The sequence below is a fragment of the Phyllostomus hastatus genome, unplaced genomic scaffold (genome assembly GCF_019186645.2).
Source record: "Phyllostomus hastatus isolate PE091 unplaced genomic scaffold, TTU_PhHast_1.1 phas_contig_152, whole genome shotgun sequence".
NCBI lineage: Eukaryota > Metazoa > Chordata > Mammalia > Chiroptera > Phyllostomidae > Phyllostomus > Phyllostomus hastatus.
Window position 1 is genome coordinate 17,031,525 of NW_025333622.1, and position 20,591 is coordinate 17,052,115.

Here is a 20,591-nt window from a genome sequence, read left to right on the forward strand (position 1 = left end):
TGTAGTTGAGCCTTGACTACTGTTGGAATGTCCAAGGTGAGCCAGTGAATGTGTTCTGTCCGGGGTCACACAGCATAAGCTATAGAGTGATCCAATGGCTGCTACTTGTGTTGGGCTTGGAGATGCCCAGGTAAGGCCATGCTGTGAACCAAGGCTGGCTGCTGCTAGTTTCGGGCCTGGGGAAACTTAGTGAGAGGTACAGGACCCACTAAAGCCAGATAATATATTTGATGGAATTTAAGGAAATATAGAGCATGGCCCAAGACACACCATTTGTATGGAAAAGCAACTAAACACATCTTGGAAGGACCTGAAAGTTGGGTGGGACAGGGCCTTAAGGAATCACCAGGGTGGGACAAGCAGTGTGAGCCAGGTTGATGATTTCTCAAATATGGCACCTGCCTGCCAGCTCTGTAACTCTGTGGGAGGAAGGCTCAGAAAAAGAATAACAGTCTCTGACAGTCCTTCTGTCTGGAAGTTGCCTCCCAGGTCTCACCCTGAAGGCAGACAATTCAGTTTCTTCCTATATGTCTCTGATGTTCTTCAATCAGCTACCAAGTAAGTCTGTGTGGACCATTTAAGAGGAATTGCCTGACCTTTTCATAGGAAAAGAAAGGGAAAGTAAGGCTTTTTTTAAAGGTTAATCAAGTAAGAAAAACAGTGATTTTCCTAGTACTTCTTTATCTGCTGATCAACAATCCTTTATCTGCATCATGGACTTTCCCTCCCTAGAACACAATGGTTCAGATACCTTCTCCATCCCCTTGCAGACCCCCAGGGACACAATGGTTGAATGGCTTGTTGACCTACTGGAGTCATGCAGTTCATGCATTCCAGTTCTAGAACAACACATTTTCACATGCATTAATCACTTGAGCCTGTCAACTGTAACTAAGGCTAAGATCCTTAACTCTTGAGTTCCCCTATGGTTAGTTTTCAATTATCTTATTTCTGTAAGATTAGTTTAATTAAAGAAATGCAAACTAAAATCACATAAAAGCAGATAAGATTATTTAAAAATCATTTTGCTGTTGAATAAACAGTCCTTCCACATATTAGAAAACATCCTGCAGTCAATCTGATGTAACTAGAAGGATAAGATACATACATTAATGGTGGTGTTACAATTCATACAAAACAGAGTTTAGTACATTTGACAGAAGTTGCACATTTTCCAGCTTGGGCTATGCTAGCATTGTTTTTTTTTTAAATATATTTCCCTGTCCTTTAGAGTTACCCTAGGACTCCAGTTATCTTTCCAGTGGAGTATAAGTGCCTATAAGTCATGAAATGAAACTTTGTCTGACTTAGGTTCCAGCCCACTTTTCTTCTAGTTGGCTTTCTGAGGATTCTGTCTTCCAAGCCTGGAGTAGCACCTTATCTCAAAGGAATGTACTGAACTTGTGGGGGAGAGGTTTCTAATACAGCAAAGGTCATTAACCACAGCTAAGTTCTGACGTAAATGTTGTACACAGTTCTTTACCTTCACTTCTTAATCTACATACATTTCTCCCACCCCAATCCTGTCTGAATTGGTCCTCTGTACACAACTTTATAAGGACTCATTTGAATTCCATTTCAAGGAGCCACCATTATCCTGAGCAGAGAAACAGGTAAAACTTGATCCCAATAGAGATGGGTTTCTTGACACAGTTTGGCTACATTTTTCTTTTTTGAAAAGATTTTGTTTATTCTTAGAGAAGGTAAGGGAGGGAGAAAGAGAGGGAGAGAAACATCAATATGTGATTGCCTCTCATCCACTCCCCACTGGGGGACCTGGCCTGCAACCCAGGCATGTGCCCTGGACTGGGAATTGAACCGGTGACCCTTTGGTTCACAGGCTGGCACTCAATCCACTGAGCCACACCAGCCAGGGCTTGGCTACATTTTTCTTCAAGGTGTTACTCATCCTCTCTACCTTCCCAGAAGCCTGAGGTCTCCATGCCATGTGGAGTCTCCACTTCATTCCTAAAACTTATTAAACTTCCATGTAATTTCTGAAACAAAAGCAGGTCTGTTATTACTCTGGAAGTTGCTGGATAAGCCAAAGTGAGGAATTATTTCTATCATCAAGACTTTCATTACCTCTGAGGATTTCTCAGTTTTAGTGGGACAGGACTCTTACCCATCCTGAAAACGTATAAACAAAGTCTAACAAATATTTCCTTCCTCAGACCTTTGGCATCTGGGTAAAATCTATTTGCCAGTCCTTGCACAGGTACTGCCCTTGGTATTATTTCTTTTATTTTTTCTGATGGGGATTTGTTTTAGGATCATTCTTCTGGCACACATGGCTTTAGAAATGCCAGGACTTATGAACCATGGTAAAATATAGGTGGTTCAAAATCCCAGTTCTCACCTTTCTCTAAGTTTGCAGTCGAATAGTCAGGGTCGAATTGTGTTAAGTCTAGAACAGGTACCAAAGGCATTATAAATGTTCCTTTAGCAGCCTCTTTTGCTGCTCTATTCACCAGATTGTTTCCTCTAGCCGCTTAGGTGTCTTTCTAATGCCTGGGACAGCACATAACTACCACATGGAAAGGCACCTGACCAACTTCTGGTAATTTAAAAATTTCTGTTGCATGCTTAATGTTCCTTTTACTGGAGGTTAATAGACCTTTTTCCTTCCAGATTAAACTATGTGCATGCAAAATTGGGAAAGTGTGCCTCGAGTCAGTATACACATTCACTTTCTTTTCATATGACAATTCTAGTGCCTTCATCAATGCATTAGTTCAGCTTTCTGAGCAGAGGTTCATGGTGGTAAGGGCTTGGTCTCTACTATTCCTTCGAGAATCACAACAGCACATGCAGTCATTGTTATCTTTGTCTATATAATTTCGTCTATCTTTCTACCTCTTCTAAAGGATGTCCTGTGAATCAATTCTTCTAGAATCAACTTCATCAATTATTCCAGCACAGTCAAGCATTAGCATGACCAAGGCTCCGGGAGAAGGGAAGCACAATTTAACTTATAATTTTGAGGGAGACATTGGGACTGTGGAGAAAAACTGCTTGGTACCTGTTCTTTTTTTTTCCAGCAGTGAGCCCAAAATTTCTTTTTTGTCCTAGCACTACTTAACATTTGGTGGGGTGCATAAATGGTGATAGGCTGTCCCCCAGAAAACTTTTCAGCTTCCTATAAAAGCTCACAGGTGGCTGCCACAGCACTCAAGCAGACTGGACACCCCTGGGCAGTGTGGTCTAGTTTCTTTGACAAGTCCACTAAAACTCCCTTTGCCAGATTCAAGCAGGAACCTGAGACCTTACTGCTTGTTGACAAATCTGGGCTTTCTGTGCTAATACTTTGTAGCCACAAGATGCCAAATGGTGTAAGGCAGCTATAATATTAGTTAAAAGATGCATCCACATATTGTAACAGAGTTTCTCCTTCTAGTTTTAGATCTATTAAATCCTGGCTCAGAGTCTGCCCAAAAATCATGGGGTAGGTTCTTGAACCCTTGTGGTAAGACTATCCAGCAGTACTGAGTCTTGACCTGAGATTCCAAGTCCTGCCACTCAAAAGCAAACAAGGATTTGAGAGTCTTGGTCAACCAGAATTCAGAAGCAAGCATCTTTTAAGTCCAATACTGATACCAGAAGCTGTCCCTGGGTATACTATTCTGCACTATGTCATTTAATGCCCTTAAATCTTGTATTGTACAGGAATGGCAGGGCTGAATGAGTCCATATTCCTGAATCTTCTGAATTATTTGGCATATTCCTTCTAGGGTCTCCCTGCATAAAGGATACTGCCTCTTATTGGGAGTCCCCACCCATGGTTTGAGGTCAGCGTTAACAGGGGAGGCTCGCTTTGCCATCTGGCCTTCCAACAGCCCATACAGTGGGTTTTACCTGATTCTCAATTTCTTCTGGGCCGGGTTCCTTTTCTCCTTATTCCAATAGCTTCATAAAGAACTGCCAGGCATGCTCTGGAGGTACCCACAGGTGGAGCTGTTGTTCTTCTGAAGAAAAAGTGATTTGAGCATGGTGTTTCAACAACAAATCCCTTCTTGGGAAAGGAAAACCATATCTCCTCCAACACATTCTAATGGCGTCAAGAAAAATTGGTTTTCAGGGCTTCCAGAAATTCTAGTCCCAGTTCATTTAGAGGTCTATTGGCCATGGAATATGTCACTCTGGTATCAATCAAAAAGCTTTACAATTTGTCCCCACACCGTAAGTTTTGCTCAGTTCTCAGATTCTGACCTCTGGTTCCTTCCCTTGTGGCACTCATCTTTCCTGTGCCTTTTCCCCTTGCAATATGATAGCCCTGCCCAGAAGCTTGTCATCCACCAGGTCTGGCTCCTTGACAGGTTCAGAATGGAGAGACCAGTTCAGGCTCACCTCCTTCGGCTCCCTCAGCCAGGCAAGGAGGAGGGTCCCCCAGGGCTGGAAGGGCCATGAGAATCCTTACCAAGCTTGCAGCAACCACAACATTCTAATCTTCCCAATCCCTCTTTTCTGAACTTCTGATCTTTACCACATACAAATTCCCTTTCTTTTGGGCCACCAGTCAATTTCCTTTTAATCTTGCATCTGTATCTCTATTATGTAAAGTCATAAAACCCTGTGTTTAAGGTATTTTATCCTTTTCCCTGATCTTTGACAAAACACTAACTGCATTATAGTATACCAATTTAAAGACCTGTTCAGTGGCCAGTGCTCATTTGAGTCCAGATTATTTGTAGGCCAAGCAGTAGTGTGATAAAAAACCATTTCCTTTTTAGTCATAGGTTCATAAGCATAGGTCAACCAATCAGCCAGAATGTGCCTCAGTGGGCTGTTTCCCCAGAATGGAGTCCCCTTCCCCAGCTACTTCACAGAGTTCTGTAATATCACACAAACCAGAAGGCACATTAATTCCTGACAAGTGTTCTAAGCCATAATCCGGGACTGTAATCCTGAAGCAGAAAATGCAGCAGTTCATCAAAAGTGAAGGTGACGGTAACTGCCCAGAAATGAAGAATGCAAGTTCTCAAGTGAAAGCACTTGGCAACTGCCAGTCTCCAAATAAATAGCTTGGCTCATCCCACTCCAGTCCAGGCACCAAAGAGACAACCTGCCAAACACTCAGACTTGCTGAAGAGTCCTGAAAATATCCCACCAGAGTCACCAGTAAAGGAAACTGGAGAAGTCACCATTCTTGCTACCTGTCACTACCAGAACCAATAAGTAGAGATAAGGATTGAATCTTTATGGGTACTTTATTTAGATGCCAGTGATCTGAGAAGATGGAGGGTTATGTACCCTCAAACACCATCTTAACATCTCACCTCAAGCCAGCATTTCTATAAGGAGAAGAAAGGGTAGATAAGGGGTTTGGGAAAAAAAGTCAGTCAGGTAAGAGTTGCAGTTCACAGCGATTTTCCTAGTACTTCTTTATCTGTTGATCAACAATTCTTTATCTGTGTCATGGGCCTTTCCTCCTTGGAACACAAATGCTCAGATACCATCTCCATCACTTGCAGACCCTCTGGGGCACAGAGGTTGAATTGTCTGTCAGCCTCCTAGAGTCACATAGGTCATGCATTCCAGTTCCTGGTATAACAGATTTCCATGTGCACTAATCACCTAAGGCTCTCACCTACAACCAAGGCTAAAATCTTTAACCCTTGAGTTCCCCTATCGAATTATAGACAATAATCTGCTCTACTGAAAGTCTACTGATTTAAATGTTAATCTGATCCAAAAACACCATCACAGAAACATCTAGAATGACATCTGACCAAATATCTGGGCACCATGACCAGCCAAGTTCACACATAAAATTAACCATCATACCTAAGTAATAACTACAGTCATTTATTAAGCACCTAGTATATACCTACTATGTGGTACTATTTTGTTTAATTCTGTAAAGCCTATAAAGTAAGTTTAAATATTCTCACTTTTATATACAAGGAAACCAAATGTCAGATTTTATCTAACTCTTCATAAAATTTAGGAGCAATCAAAATCACTCTGATCACTGCTAACATCAGATAATAAAATTAGTCAATTTGACCAGAGTGGGAGCCAGTTCCTGGGCTTTCCATACCTTTCAAGGTTTCAGAACCATGTTCCAATAGCCTAACTGTCTCATGACTTTGGAGACAGAATGTCTCTTAGTCTTTGGATACTAAGCCTTCTTACTATGCCAGACAAACAGCTAAGCACTTTATACTCATTATTTCCTTTAATCCTTAGAGCAATTTTGAAGAATTAAGTAAATCCACCAGAACTGAATTTGGCAGTGACAGAAAAATGCAACAGTTGTTAAGATACATACAGTTTTATCTCTACCACAATCCCCCCACCAGATAAACAAAGTCTGCAGGGAAAGTTCTCCAACCTGGTGAACAGCTCTATTCTCATACCTGATCTAGGTTCTTTTCATCTTTCGGCTCTGCTCTCTTCAACATACCACTTCCTTCTGAAGGTCCAAGACAGATGCTTAGTTCCAAATGTCATGTCTACATTCGAGTCACCAAGAAGACAGGAGGGACAGCTGTGGATGTGCCCCAGCCCTTCAAGGACCTGTCTCAGAAGCTGCATGAGCACTGTCCCTTACACCCCTTGTTCAGAACCCAGCGATATGGTCACAGCTAGCAGTGAGAGGGGATGGCAAACATATTCTTTATTCTGGGCCAATAATTGCACAGTTTCAAAAAAGGAGGAAGGGGAGAATGGATATTGGAGGACAATACCACAGGAGGTATTATAGTTAATACCATTTTGCAGATGAAATCCAAGCACAGGGAAATGAAGCACAGAGCATGAAGTAGTACAGTATAAAAAACTGGTCAGTGGTAACTGTTACGTGGTGGAGAGAGCAAGGGTTCAAATCTAAGTTTTAGAATGATTTTCAAAAATAAAATGAATTCAAAGTTATCTCAACAATAATGTCATTCCATGGCAATCTGATGTGCCTTCTTGAGTGACAGAGGGTTGGAGTTAGTGCTGTTTCACTGTATGCAACCCTAAAAGCCTGCCTTTCAGGCTCTAAACCAAAATCTGAATATGCCATGGAAATGTGTCAGGAGGCATGGGGATTTCATACAAGCTGTGCAGAGGTGGGGAGAAAAGATGGAAAACTAGGTACTGTGTGGTTCTCCCACCCTATTCCTCCCTTTTGTCATTTGACACTTTGCCTGAAGATTCAAGGAAATGCATCTAGAGCTGTTGCTGTCACTCAGGTTTATTTCCTAGCCCCCCAACTAGGATGGAAGCTACATTGTTTTAGGATAAGAAAATAAATTTTATTTACAAATGTTATGCTGATCACCAACAATCAATAACCTAGGGGAGATAAAGACAAAGAACATACTGTGTCTTCTATGAGAAAAACTACCCATTTGGATTGCCATCCAGTCAGACAAAAGGTGGGAGAGACTCCAGTGGAGTCAAGCACTGACATATGGATAAAGAACTAGGAAAGGCTCTAGTGCCAAGTTTTCCATGTTCACAGTGACTCAGGAGCTATTTGTTTTTGGACAGGCCCAGATTCTTCAGGGGGCTTTTTGGACTTTGGTGGTTGTGAGTGTGGAGTATTTTTTACTTTCCCTTGCACCAGCTGCACAGTGAATTTAGAAGGCCTAGGAGCCAACGATTTCTTTCCTGTGTCTTAAAGAGCCTCTTTGTTCTTTGCGCTCTCTTGACAGGTGCATTGCAACATGATGGAATGGTGCTGACAGAATACTGTATTTCTCTGATAGGCTCATTTCTCATACTTTCCAGAGCTGAAACCAGAAAGGAGGTGACTCAGATGCTCACTCTCTGAGGACTGTTTAACCAAACCCCCTTATTTCCTACCCAACATGTCAGATTATAATATAACTTCATTTAGAAGATTTTTATCACTGTAAAAGTAATATTGCTTTATTTTAGAAAATGTGTAAATACAAATTATTTGTTAAAAAGGAAATAAAAGCACTCACTCCCAGAATAAACAACATTAATATTTTCATACCTATGTTTGTAGTATTTCTTAAATATCTAACTTAGACACATTATTTTATAAAAATAAGATTACCATTTTTCTTCCCATAAAATACTCCTACCTACTAATATCCAAGCACAAGATTCTATCATACCTTCTTTGATGACACCCTTATTAGTGAATAATTAGGTTGCTTGAGATTATTCACTGTGAATAAACAATTACTATTAAATCACTCAACAACTATTTCTTGAGACTTGTGTCAGCAAAAACTGTGCTATGTGTTAGGGATACAGTATTGAGTAGGAAAGACAGATTTTCCACAGTCAAGAACTGAACATTCTGGTGGAAGAAAGGCTAGGCAAACAAGCCAACATCAATTAAGAACAGAGAAGGAAATTTAAGAGTGATGAGAATAACTGGGAAGGACCCCTTTAGACAGGCCAGTCAGGAAATGCCTCTTGGAGAAGTAACAATTGAACTGAGATCAAAAGGATGAGAGCCAGCCTCCAAGCCAGCCCCATGAAGAGCAAGGGCAGAATCACTACCAGTGCGAAGTGGGAGTCTAGGCATGGTGCAGAAAGTGGCCAGTGTGGCCATCCCTTCAAGTGCAGGGGGAATGATGGAGGATAAGGGTGGAGAGAAGTCAGAAGCCAGATATGCAAGGGCCTTGTAGCTCAGGGCAAGGGACCAGACTGACCCAAAGAGCAGTGGAAAACCACTGAGGAGTTCAAGCAAAGGGGTGGTGACATGACCCAGTGTATGTGTGTCACTGAGAACCTGGCTGCTACTTGGAGCCTGGTGTAGAGAGAGGGAGAGGGTCCTGGGGACTAAGTGGTCCAGTTAGGGAATGGGGATGCAAAGTCTAGATTCAGGTGGAACAGAGGGTGTGGAGACAGGAAATTGACCAGTGCAAAAGATCAAAGGTACCTCAGGCCTATCAAGTCTACAGCTTCATGTTGGTCTCATATATAGGAAACAGAAAAAAGACGGCTTGTGCTGTACAGAAAGAATACAATCCTTTAAAGAATCAATTCTTGACCACAGAGTTTATGTCAGGCACTAGCTATGGGTGGAAGTGTATTCCAGTCATTTTCCTTGGGAAAAATTCCCTCTTGTCTAGGTATTTAGGCCGTCTTTCTTGGAGGCAGGGTGGGATGAGGAAAGCAAGGGGGAAGACTACCCAGTTTCTGGGAGAGTATAGGATTCCCATTATACATGTACTTTCCCTGAAATTCCCCTGGGGTGGCTGTGTATAGGTGTCTACTGCACAATACAGTACAATTGTAAAATCTAGAACAATACAATTGTAAAATCTAGAACAAGGCAGCAGAGGTACAAAATGTCAGAGTCAGAACTGAAGCCAGGGTTGAAGCCCTGAGGGGACAGATACTACTACCTCATCATTAATGTGCTAGAAGTAGCATGGACATTCTGTGAACCAGTGAACAAACTGATTTCCCCTTGCCCTCAGCTCTAAGTGTACTCCTCACCTACCCTCTTGATACATTCCCCTGCCCTAGCCCAGAAGCCTGAGGCAACTCTGCACAAAAGGTCTGTGGGATCTCTAGGTGCCCAGCAGAGCTCAGTGTTTTCTGAGCTTTATTTTCAATCTTTACAACAGTGTTTAAGATCAACACTAGCATCCTTGTGATGCACATGAAGAAACTGAGGCACAGAGACACAGTAACATGCCCAAGTTCACATGGCTCATTCTCAAGAGATTGAGTGTGTAGAACTGGTCTGGCTAACGCTGGAGCTCATGTTCTCCACCACAGCACTGACTTTGAGGAAAGACGGGAACTTTAAAGGTCACTTACCATTGTACTCTCTAGATAAAGAGCTGCAATAGAACCAGAAAGGAAACAAAAAGCCTTGTCCATCTCCCATCAATGACTAGGTATTTCCTTTGAGATATGGCTTTATCATTACTCAAAACAGTATATCCAAAATATTGCCTCAAAGAAGGTCCCAGGGACCTCTAATTGGGCTCAAACCTGAAGGCAAACACCCTGTGGACAGGCATCTGCAGCACTACAGTAGCAAACCTGTGGCATTCAGGTCAGGACATTCAGATATACACATAACCCTCTTAAATACAAAAGGGCTGAGACATAGGAATAGGAGCTGTAAAAGCAAATGCTCTCTTCATCTTGTCTCTACATCAAACGAAGGAAATTGTGGCATGGAAAATAGTGAAGAATAAATCACTGAAAAATAATTGCCATTTGGTCCTCTAACAGGAAATAAAAACTTTATACTACTCTGACTTGCCATGAGAGAGAATTATTACAACTGAGAGACTTAACACATCTTATTCTAATAAGATGTACTACCAAACTGATAAAAAGAACTCATACACTATTCTCCTTACAAAACACTCAGTTTTTTTTTTTTTGTAAGCAAATTGCAGGTGCCGGCAGTTTCAGTTCCTGCTTGTACAAGGAACGGCCTTGACCACAACTCCAGTTGATGCAGATGGCCCAGCTACAGGAATCAGGTTGCCCTGATCAGCTCCAGGATGCAGACATTAATGACCCATATTGGGACCAGCAAGGGCACTGCGTGTAGGTCCACAACCTCTCCCCTGACCTCTTTGTTTTCCTTGTCTTTCTCCCTCCCTATAACAACCCCTGCCTGCACTGAGATGTGAGATGGGCTTTGAGACAAGAGCACTCATCTTCTAGGTTGCCAGCACCTGAATAGAACCTCTTTCCTTTTTCACCAGCAACTGTCTCATGAGTTGGACTTTCATTGCAGCAGGCAGTGGAACCTTGGTTTCAGTTACAATACTGGAATGAATTGAAACACCCACTACGTATCACAAGTACCCTAAATCCCTTCTGGCCTCCATTAGAAGAGGCAAGAACTGTGTTGAATTGTGTGCCCTTAAATTCAAGTAAAATCCTAAATATTTACTATGGCTAAAAACCAGCATGATCCTGGTCCCACTGTTTTCTTTGATCCCATCATGTCCTGCTCTTCCTTTTGCTCACTGAATGCAAATCACATTGATCTTTTTGTTCTTCTTTGAACATGCCAAGTGCTTTTTCCTCAGATAGTCATACAGTTCACTCCCTCATTTATGTGACCTAGCAGAGGGGCACCCTGATCCTCTCTGTGCTTTTCTTCCCCCTGGCTTATGGAGATAGTGATCTACATAGTGCTTATGTAACATCTCTGTACTTGTGGAAGACTTAGTCCTCCCTTCTCCACTAGCATGTCAGCTGCATGAGGGCAAGGTCACCAGTGTTGTCTTCTGCAGCATCCCAGTGCATAGTAGGCAGTAGGCTGTCAGTAATAAGAAACCAAGTTAGATAACAGAGAGCAATGGTCAGGAGTCAGTGGAAATAGGTCCTACACCCAACCCAGGTATGGCTGTTCAGGGATTGAAGGGAACAATGGGTTTTGAAAGGTGAGATAAAACTTCTCTTCTGATAGACATGGGAACAACAGCTCCTCTCCTCCACAGCCCCCACCCCCATTCCCTACCTCTTTTTCAGGACTTGGGTAAAATTAAAGAATATTGGAGCATGGGTTAGCAGAAAGATCCCTGAATTAGGAATTCCAGTTCTGGTTCTTCCATTAAATCTCTTCTGTGACCCTGGACAAATGACCCAGCTTCTGAAATTAGGAGGCTTTCATATTAGAGCTAGCAAATGCTTCTCTGAAGTGCCCCTAACTTCTAAGGCAAAAGAGAATCATTGGTAGCCCCAGGGCTCTGGATTAGTGGTCTTATGTGGCTATAGTCTACAAATTCTTGGGACATTTTTATCTTAAAAATTCATACATAATTTCCATGGCCATTATAGTTTCTTCAATGTTTTACTGTTAAAAATGTATGATTTAGAAATAAATATGTACTGAAATATTTATAAACCAAACAATATGAAGTCTGGGAATTGGTTCAGAATAGTTCCAGCAGAGAAAGGGTATAGGTAGGGAAATAGAAAAAACAAGCTGGCTGTGAGTTGCTACTTGTTGAATTTGGGGTTTGGGCACCTGGGGTGTTACTATACTCTGTACTGTACTTTGAAAGAACACTTTTAAAAAAGAAAAGAAAAATCTTAAACAGCCTGAGGAAAAGGACAGATTACCTATAAGCGAACAAAAGAACAGAAGGCTTCAAATTAGCAACAGAGAAAGCTAGAAAATAATAGTAGAATATCATCAAAGTGCTGAGAGAAAATAATTGGTCCAGAATTGTGTCACTAGCAAGGCTATCTTGTAAGAATGAGGGTAAAGAAGAAATTATTACAAACAAAAACCAAGAGAGTGTACTGTCAAGGCACTAGCACTAAAGGAACTCCTAAAAGGTGTACTTGAGGATGGTCAGAAATACAAAAGGAATGGTCAGCATATAACACTCTGTGAATCTAAAAGGCTTGTGTAAAATAGGGGGTGATAAAGGACAGGCTAGATTAACAGTGTAGCTGAGGAAGGGAGGAACTTGAACTTGCTGTTACACAGTGGACTTCAATGGAAAATTGGAAATCAGATGTAAAATAAAGAAAACCTATGGAACACTATCAAAACTGAAGCAAGAGGAAATGAGACCAAGGTCACACACAGTAGTAGAATAGGAGGAGGGAGACTGCACTTAATAAATAAACTGGACTCATTCAGAAAAAAATAACAATAATAACCACAGCATCTAAATTATGGGTTAAAAAAAGAGAACTCAAATATTGGTTAACAAAAGCCTGTAAGTTGGGAGGGGTGGTGACTGGAATTTATGTCAACACAGAAGAGAAGGTTAAAATGTTGTTTTACTTTATTCTGTTGAGTTCAATATGCACGATAAAAGTCTCTTTTTTTTGTATCCAGTCTGAAGCAACACTTAAGCCTGTACATGAGGGGTCATATATAAGAGTGTTCATGGTAGCTTGTCAGAATAGCAAAAAATTGGAAACAACTTTAGTAACCTATCAAGGGTTACAGGAATGCAGGAGATCTGTATATAGCAACACAGTAAGTAGGACAAAAAGCAAGTTGCAGAAACCATTTATATATATACATATATAAACATATTTTATATCACAGATATATAAATCATATATCCAGTTTATTCTATTTGCAAACAGAAACATAATATAGGACTATAGAGCAAACAGGCATTGGGGGGAGAAGAACAAGAGTTGGGAATTAATAGAATTTTATACACTTATCGATCTCTTTTTTTTTTGCAATGAGACTATACTCATGAATTTCTCCTACATTTAAATTAATTTTAAAATATTTTAATGCAGTTAAAAGGAACACAAAACTGCAAGTTCTTTGTGGGGCAGCAATGTTGTCTGCCTCACACACCACTGCAGTGTCCGCCTCTGGAGCACGTGATAAAGGTGCAGTGACTGGAACGTTTTGTTAGCAGGGATTTTATCCAATGAGTCTAATGATGGATCATTTGTTTCCTTCCTCTTGCTTCTCTCCACTGATGCCTTCATATATACATATAATGGTAAAAATAAACTTGACCTAAAATAATAAAACATATCCTTAAGGAATTCTCCCTTCCTCCTTCCTATCCTGCCGCACCTCCTGGTATAGCCCAGAACCCCAGAAAAAAACCCAGACTCACTATTTTGTAAGAGCTACACATCCTCATGTATGTCCTTCAGGTTTATCTTCAGAGTGATTGATGCTAAGGACAGAAGATATTTAAAGGGTTTGCAGGAGCAAGTATGAAGGACACATGGACAATAACAAGGGGGAGGGTGGAAATGGAAGGGAAGTAAGGAGGACTGGGGGTGGTGGGCTGGGATGGGGGTAAAAGGCGGAAAACCATACTTGAACAACCATTTAAAAAAAAGGTCCTGCCCTGGCTGGCGTAGCTCAGTGGATTGAGTGCGGGCTGTGAACCAAAGCATCGCAGGTTCGATTCCCAGTTAGGGCACATGCCTGAGTTGCAGGCCACGGCCCCCAGCAACCACACATTGATGTTTCTCTCTCTCTCTTTCTCCCTCCCTTCCCTCTCTAAAAATAAATAAATAAATAAATAAATAAATAAATAAAATCTTAAACAAAAAGTTCCTTCCAGAATTCCTGGATCTTTGGGCCATCTCCTTTCCCCAGGCTTTGTAGTGAACAAGGAAATCTGTAAACCAGTTTTAGCAGAGAATGTATCTAAGAGATGCCTTGCTCCCTACATGTCAGTGTCCTAGAACACTTGTGACCCAGGAAAAATATCGTCAGCAGGTGACGAGCATGAGCCAAGGATGTTAATCTTCAGGAAGTTCCCACATTCATAGAAAGTTGAGGGCACAGGCAACTAATGTGCAAAAATAAAATACATATTGGCTATACATACCATAAAAATATTTAACCTCACTGCTGATAAAAAATATTAACCAAAACAACAAGCTTCTCATTTTTACCTATCAAATTGGAAATGATTTCTAAAACATACTACCCAAGGTGGGCAAATGTCTGAAGAAATGGACACTCACGTACAGTACTGGTGACAACAAATGATCTAACTTTGTAGAATGCAGTTTGGCAATGAGCACCAATGTCCTTAAAACCATGCACACCCTCTGGGCCCAGCAATTCTACTTTTAAGAAATTTATCTTAACAAAATAATCATGATGGCATGTAGACATTTAACCACTATGTCCCTGCCTATGAAAACAAAAAATGGCACAGTCTCAATATTCAAAAATAAGGATTGGTTTCATAAATCCATCTATGCAGTAGAATTAATATTATGCAGTCATTAAAATGCTGAAGAGTATCTAATGCATGTACTGGTGATACAGCTGTGTAGTAATGCTTGTGTTTTTTTAAATCCTCACCCAAATCTTTGTTTACTGATCTACAAGAGAAGGAGACAGACAGACAGACAGACATCAGTGTAAGAAACACCAATTGGTTGCCTTGTGTGCATCCTGACCTGGGATTGAAGCCACAACCCAGGTATGTACCCTGAAGGGGAATGAAACCTGCAAACTTTTGGTACATGGGATAAAGCTCTAACCAACTTAGTCGCTTGGCCTTGGCCCAAAGTTTGCATTTTTAAAAGGTGCTATATGTGTGTGTCTGTGTTGCGTACTTTGCTTTAAAAAATTCTAGGATGTTAGTAGTGGTTAAATCTAAATGATAGAAATTCTAGCATTATTTGTTGTCTTCTTTTAGCCAATCTGGATATTTTATGCCTTTTAACATTAATGCATACTGTTATTGTGGAACAGTGTAAAACAAAACTATTTGGGAAAATCCATGTGGTTCCAGTTGAAGCAAGTTTTTTCCCTGCCAAGTGTATATAGTTCTCTTCTCACAAAGCAGCATGCCTTGTGGGTAGATGTTCACACAGCCAGGATGAAAGCAGAGAGCTTCCCAAGCCTTTGCAACACACAATTTGAGGTCAACCTCTCTAACCAGGTCAGAGCTGGAAAAGGATGTGACCAGCTTCATCATATCATGGTTCTGGCTTCCCCCTTTAGCAAAATGTCAAGGACAGTTTTCTTGCTATAAGGGAGGGAGGAATCGACAGGAGGGACCACCTGCATTCACTTATGAAGGTGACTGCAGTTGCCTGAAGGAAGAGCTGAGTGCTCTTTAGGAGCTCAAAGCTCTGGAGCAATAAATCTCCCAAGAACTGAGTGTTGCCTGTGTTCACCTGTGGAGTCAAAGAGGCGTGGTGATGACTGCGGAAGGGACTCTACTTCAGACCTGCTTGCAGTCATGCCTCTCTCACCCTGTCCAGAGGCAGCACTGTTTTCTGTCTTCAGTCAGCTTAAATCATTTTACCTGCACAATCAGACATTTCAGCCCCAGCCAAAGAGCAGGCTCAGCAGAAAGTTCATAAGGAGAGTTCTGCTCCTCAATACCAACATGACAGAGGAGGAAACAACTGATGTGGAGTCAGGAGCAGGTTTGAATACTGGCCCTGACACTGGCTTCAGTTTTGTCATCTGCAGAGTTTAAATAAAACCTGCCAACCTCCCTTGCATGACTGCAAGGCTCTCATGGGAGAATGGATGTAGTGTAAACTCTACAGTGCTCTATCTATGTAAGGAACCCAAATTCATAATGTTAGAATTACTCATGTTAGCTCCTAACTGATTTGTTTAGCCCTTACATGTTTACTTTTCAACAAGGACTCCTGAAGTCACAGAAGCCACAGGTCCTTAGCACCCAGACGACTGATCTAAAGTCCTGAGAACTCCTGCCTCTATCTTTTCCTGCCACCTCTAAGCAGAAGGCCTTTATCCCACTGCCATCTACTCCCCTTGCATGATGTCCTTAGCTTCTGAAGGCAGAGACTGGGATGCTAGAAGGATCAGATATGGAGGACCAGGGGCTGGCATCCCAAATGTGGGTTGTCAGAGTTTGCTGATGATAAAGAATGAGATAAGGAAAGGAAAGATGATGTCTTCTGTCAGCCCTTTCTTCTTTACTCACCTAGCCTGTCACTGAGTCCCTAATGTGAATACTGTGACCTGGCTTCCTCAGAGACTCTCACTCACCAGGTACTTGCATGTTTCTTCCAACACGTGGATATGATCACTGAGGTCGGTATCCTGGAATATTTGTGTCAATATTGGACAGCCCATCACTTTGGTCCTTCCACAGGCCTGTGGGACACGAACAAGGAAATCCTCAAAGCCTCACTCCTGCAACTGCAGAGCCAGACCAGAAGCTAAGTGGAAGACTGTGAAAGTGGGCCCCAAGGGGTTTGGTTGGGATTAGTAGTTGGGATCAGGTGAAATATGGGGGCTTGTTCATGTGAAGGGACATAAACAGCTTCAGGGAGCAGAACCATATCAGGAGAAGAGTGATGACACCCAAGAGAGGGTAAAAGTGCTCAGATCCAGCCCAGAGGATGGCACCAAAGAGGTGAACAATGAATGCAGACCCCAAACTTGGCTCATGAAAGAGGACTAAAGGGAAGGGGCTATCCTCTAGCAGGAGGGGGTTGAATCAAGCTGAGGCTGGCAGGACAGAGGACGCTAGTACCTTGACTACGTCAGTGTTGTTGTCCTGCAAGCTGAGCATCACGGAACTAAGAAGCTGTTGATCTCTTTTTGGAGGGCAGAGTCGGGCTTGAAATTTCTAACTTGACATAGCGTGTGGCCCAGAGGAAAGGTGACTGAGATCCTCACCTCGTCCTTCTCCTGCCATGAAGAGCAAAATGGAGGTGAAAAGGCTTTGGTTTCCCTCTGACCTTGCCTGACCTGGCCTTCATACTCCTCACACTTCATTCCTCATGTCGAAATGACACTGGTGCCACTGTGTTTGCATACTGGAAAGGCAACATGACTTGTGCAGCTCAGGAATTCTCGTTGCCCCCTAGAACTAATGAGTTAGTTTATTAAGGCACAGTGCTAGGGAAGATTATAATTTTAATTCCACCACAAACCATATTTACCATCTGTAACTTGGTAATCTGTCTCTTAGGGGATTTTCCTCAAGAATGCCAAATTAAAAACAAAACACAGAGAATTATCCTAGTTATGCTGTGAATAAAATCAGTTAAATCTGTATTTTAGCTTTAAATCTATAAATAATTATACATAGAGTAATAATTGTATATATTAATAAATAATTGTATAAATCTATAAATAATTGAATATAATTGTTTAAATCTATGTTAACAATGATCATAAACTTTCAGGAGTATGTTACACTTTTAGAAGTATATTAATTGCATAAATATTTACTGAGCACCAGTCATGAGTTAGACACAGTACTAAATAACAGGCATGATAGGACAAGACAGTCTCTGAATTTGTAGGATATGAAGAACAGACATTTTAACAAGTTGAATATACATTTTATCATCTTTTGCATAGAGCACATAATGGCTAAACAGAAAGCTGATTCAAAGGTAGTACTTCAATTTAAAAAAACAGGATCTAAGACGGTGGTGGAATAGGGGGAAATTACACTCACTTCTTCCCAGGAGCAAGCTGAAATTACAACTAAATTATAGAACAATCAACCTGAATAACCAGCTGAAGACTAGAAGACTAGAAGTCTTACAACCAATGAATTGCAGAAGAAACCAAATTGAGACTGATGAGAAGGGCTGAATTGCAGAAAGGGCTAGCCCCACACCCACATGCAGTTGAGAATCTGGAGGGGTATCTCACCTATAAAGGTCCAGTCTGAGGAGTGAAAGGCTTCAGCCCTCCACCAGCTCCCCAGACCTGAGAAACAGAACCAGGAAGAGAAACCCACCTGACATCTGGCTATGAAAATCAGCAGGAATTTTATCCACTAGGGAGAGAAGGGATTCTGCCAGAAACCCAGGTATCCTCTTAACAAGTCAGCACAAATAGAGAATCTTAAAAGCAGCAAGAGAAGAACAGTGAGTTACCTACAAGGGAACTTCCATACAATTGTCAGCTGGTTTATCAATAGAAACTTTGCAGTCCAGAAGAAACAGGCAAGAAATATTCAAAGTGATGAAAATCAGGGACCTACATATCAAGATTACTCTACATAACAAGGCTATCATTTAAAAATGAAAGAGAAATAAGAAGCTTCCAAGATCAGAAAAAGCTCAAGGAGTTCATTACCACCAAAACAGTATTATAAGAAATGTTAAAGAGACTTCTGTAAGAAGAAGGAAGGAAAAAAAGAGGAGCAGAATTATAAAGAATTAAATGGCAATAAATACGTACCTATAAAAAACACTCTCAATGTAAATGGATTAAGTGCTCCAATCAAAAGGTACAGGTTCGCTGAATGAATCTGAAAAGAAGACACATAAACATACTGTCTAAAGAGCCCCTCCTCAGAAGGAAAGACACACCCAGACTGAAAGAGATGGAAAAGAGGTTTCATGCAAATGGAATCCAACAAACAAAAAGCTGGGGTAGCAACACTTCTATCAGACAAAATGGGCTTTAAACAAAGGCTATCATAAGAGACAAAGAAGAACATTACATAATGATAAAGGGATCAATTCAACAAGAGGATATAACTCTTGTAAACACTGATTATGCACCATAGGGGCACCTAACTATGTAAAGCAAATCTTGGTGAACATAAAGGAGAGATGGACAGCAATGCAGATATAGTAGAAAATTTTTAACACACCATTGACAACTGATATTGTCAGAGCATTTTACCCCCAAACAGCTGACTATACATTCTTTCAAGTGCACATGAAACATTTTCCAGGATAGACCACATATTAGGACACAAAACCACTCTCAATATGTTTAAGAAGACTGAAATATATCAAGCATCCTCTCTAAACACAATGGTATGAAGCTAGAAATCAATTACAAGAAAAAAATGAGAAACACACATAGGGTAAATAACAGCTTACTAAACATTGAGTGCGTTAACAATGAGATCAAGGAGGAATCAAAAGAGACCTTAAGACAAGTGAAAATAGATATATGGGAGGGAAGATGGTGGGGGAGTGAATGGAAGTCACACTGACCTCCCACCGGGGCCAATCTGGAATTACAATGCAAGTGTGGAGAAACTTCCCAGAACAAACAACTAAGCAATAGCCAGAGGGAAGCCACATAACTTCATATAGATGGAAGAATCAGCTTCAGCACAGTCTGTCTGGGAAGGAGTGAGGTACAGACTCAAGAGGGCTGGCTGGACGCCCACAGGTGCCAGTGCCAGAGGGATAATTATGTGGCTGGCTGGATCCCCCCTGAGAAAAATGGGGTCTAAACCCTAAGCTAGGATTCCTGGCATAGAGCACCAGAGCCCAAAAGGTACACAGATAACCAGCAGTGAAAAGTAGCAGGGATGCAGAGACACAGGGCTGGAGACACAAGAGCCATTTAAAGTGCCCACACACAATTTTTCATTTGCAGCCACTTACCCTGGGGTCTGGCAAAGGCACAGGCACAGTGGGCTGGTGATGCCAGAAGAGAGACTAAGGAATGAAGCTTGGGGGAGAGAACTGAGAGAGTAGATGCTGGGGTCCCAGTGCTGAGTCATCCCCTAAATGGTAGCAGTCATCCTGCTCAGGCAGACCACTCCTGAGCCCCAATAGCCCTGACCCCAGGAGTATATCTGCCCCGGCCCTATGGTGCTTAAGCCTGACAGTTAAGTGCAGAGTGACCAGATTAACAACTGAAGGAGATAGCCAGAGACAGTTGATCCCTGGCAAAGCAGGGACAGAGTGGACTAGAGAGACTTGGGAGACTGGGGATGGAGGACTTGGGGAGAGAACTAAGAAATGGCCACAAGGATCTCGATGCTGAGCCAGCCCTCACCTGCAGCAACCATCCTGCTCAGGCAGACCACTCCTCTTGGAGCAGCAACAGCTTGAGGGGAAACTATAGCCTCCACCCTAGGAGGGATTTGGCCCCATCCTATGGTGCTTAAACCTGACTGGTGAGTGCACAGTGACGAGAAAAACAGTTGAAGGAGACAGTCGGGGACAGCAGATCACTGGAAGTATGGAACAGGCCATAAGGTCAGACCATAAGGTTCCTAAGGTCAGACGGGGTCAACATCTGACATTACCAGAGGCAGACCCAGAAAGATAAAAACAAGGGTAAATATAAGAGGCTAATGAGATGAAAGCCACTGTGGTCTTCTTCCTGATTTATGATATAATCTTTCCTGCATAGCTTTTTAACATTCCTTTCTCGTCCAGCAAGTCTGTACATATTAAGTAACTAGATTTTTCTATTATGTATTTCAATTCACATATCTTGTCCCTCCCTCTTCTTAGCCCATTTTACC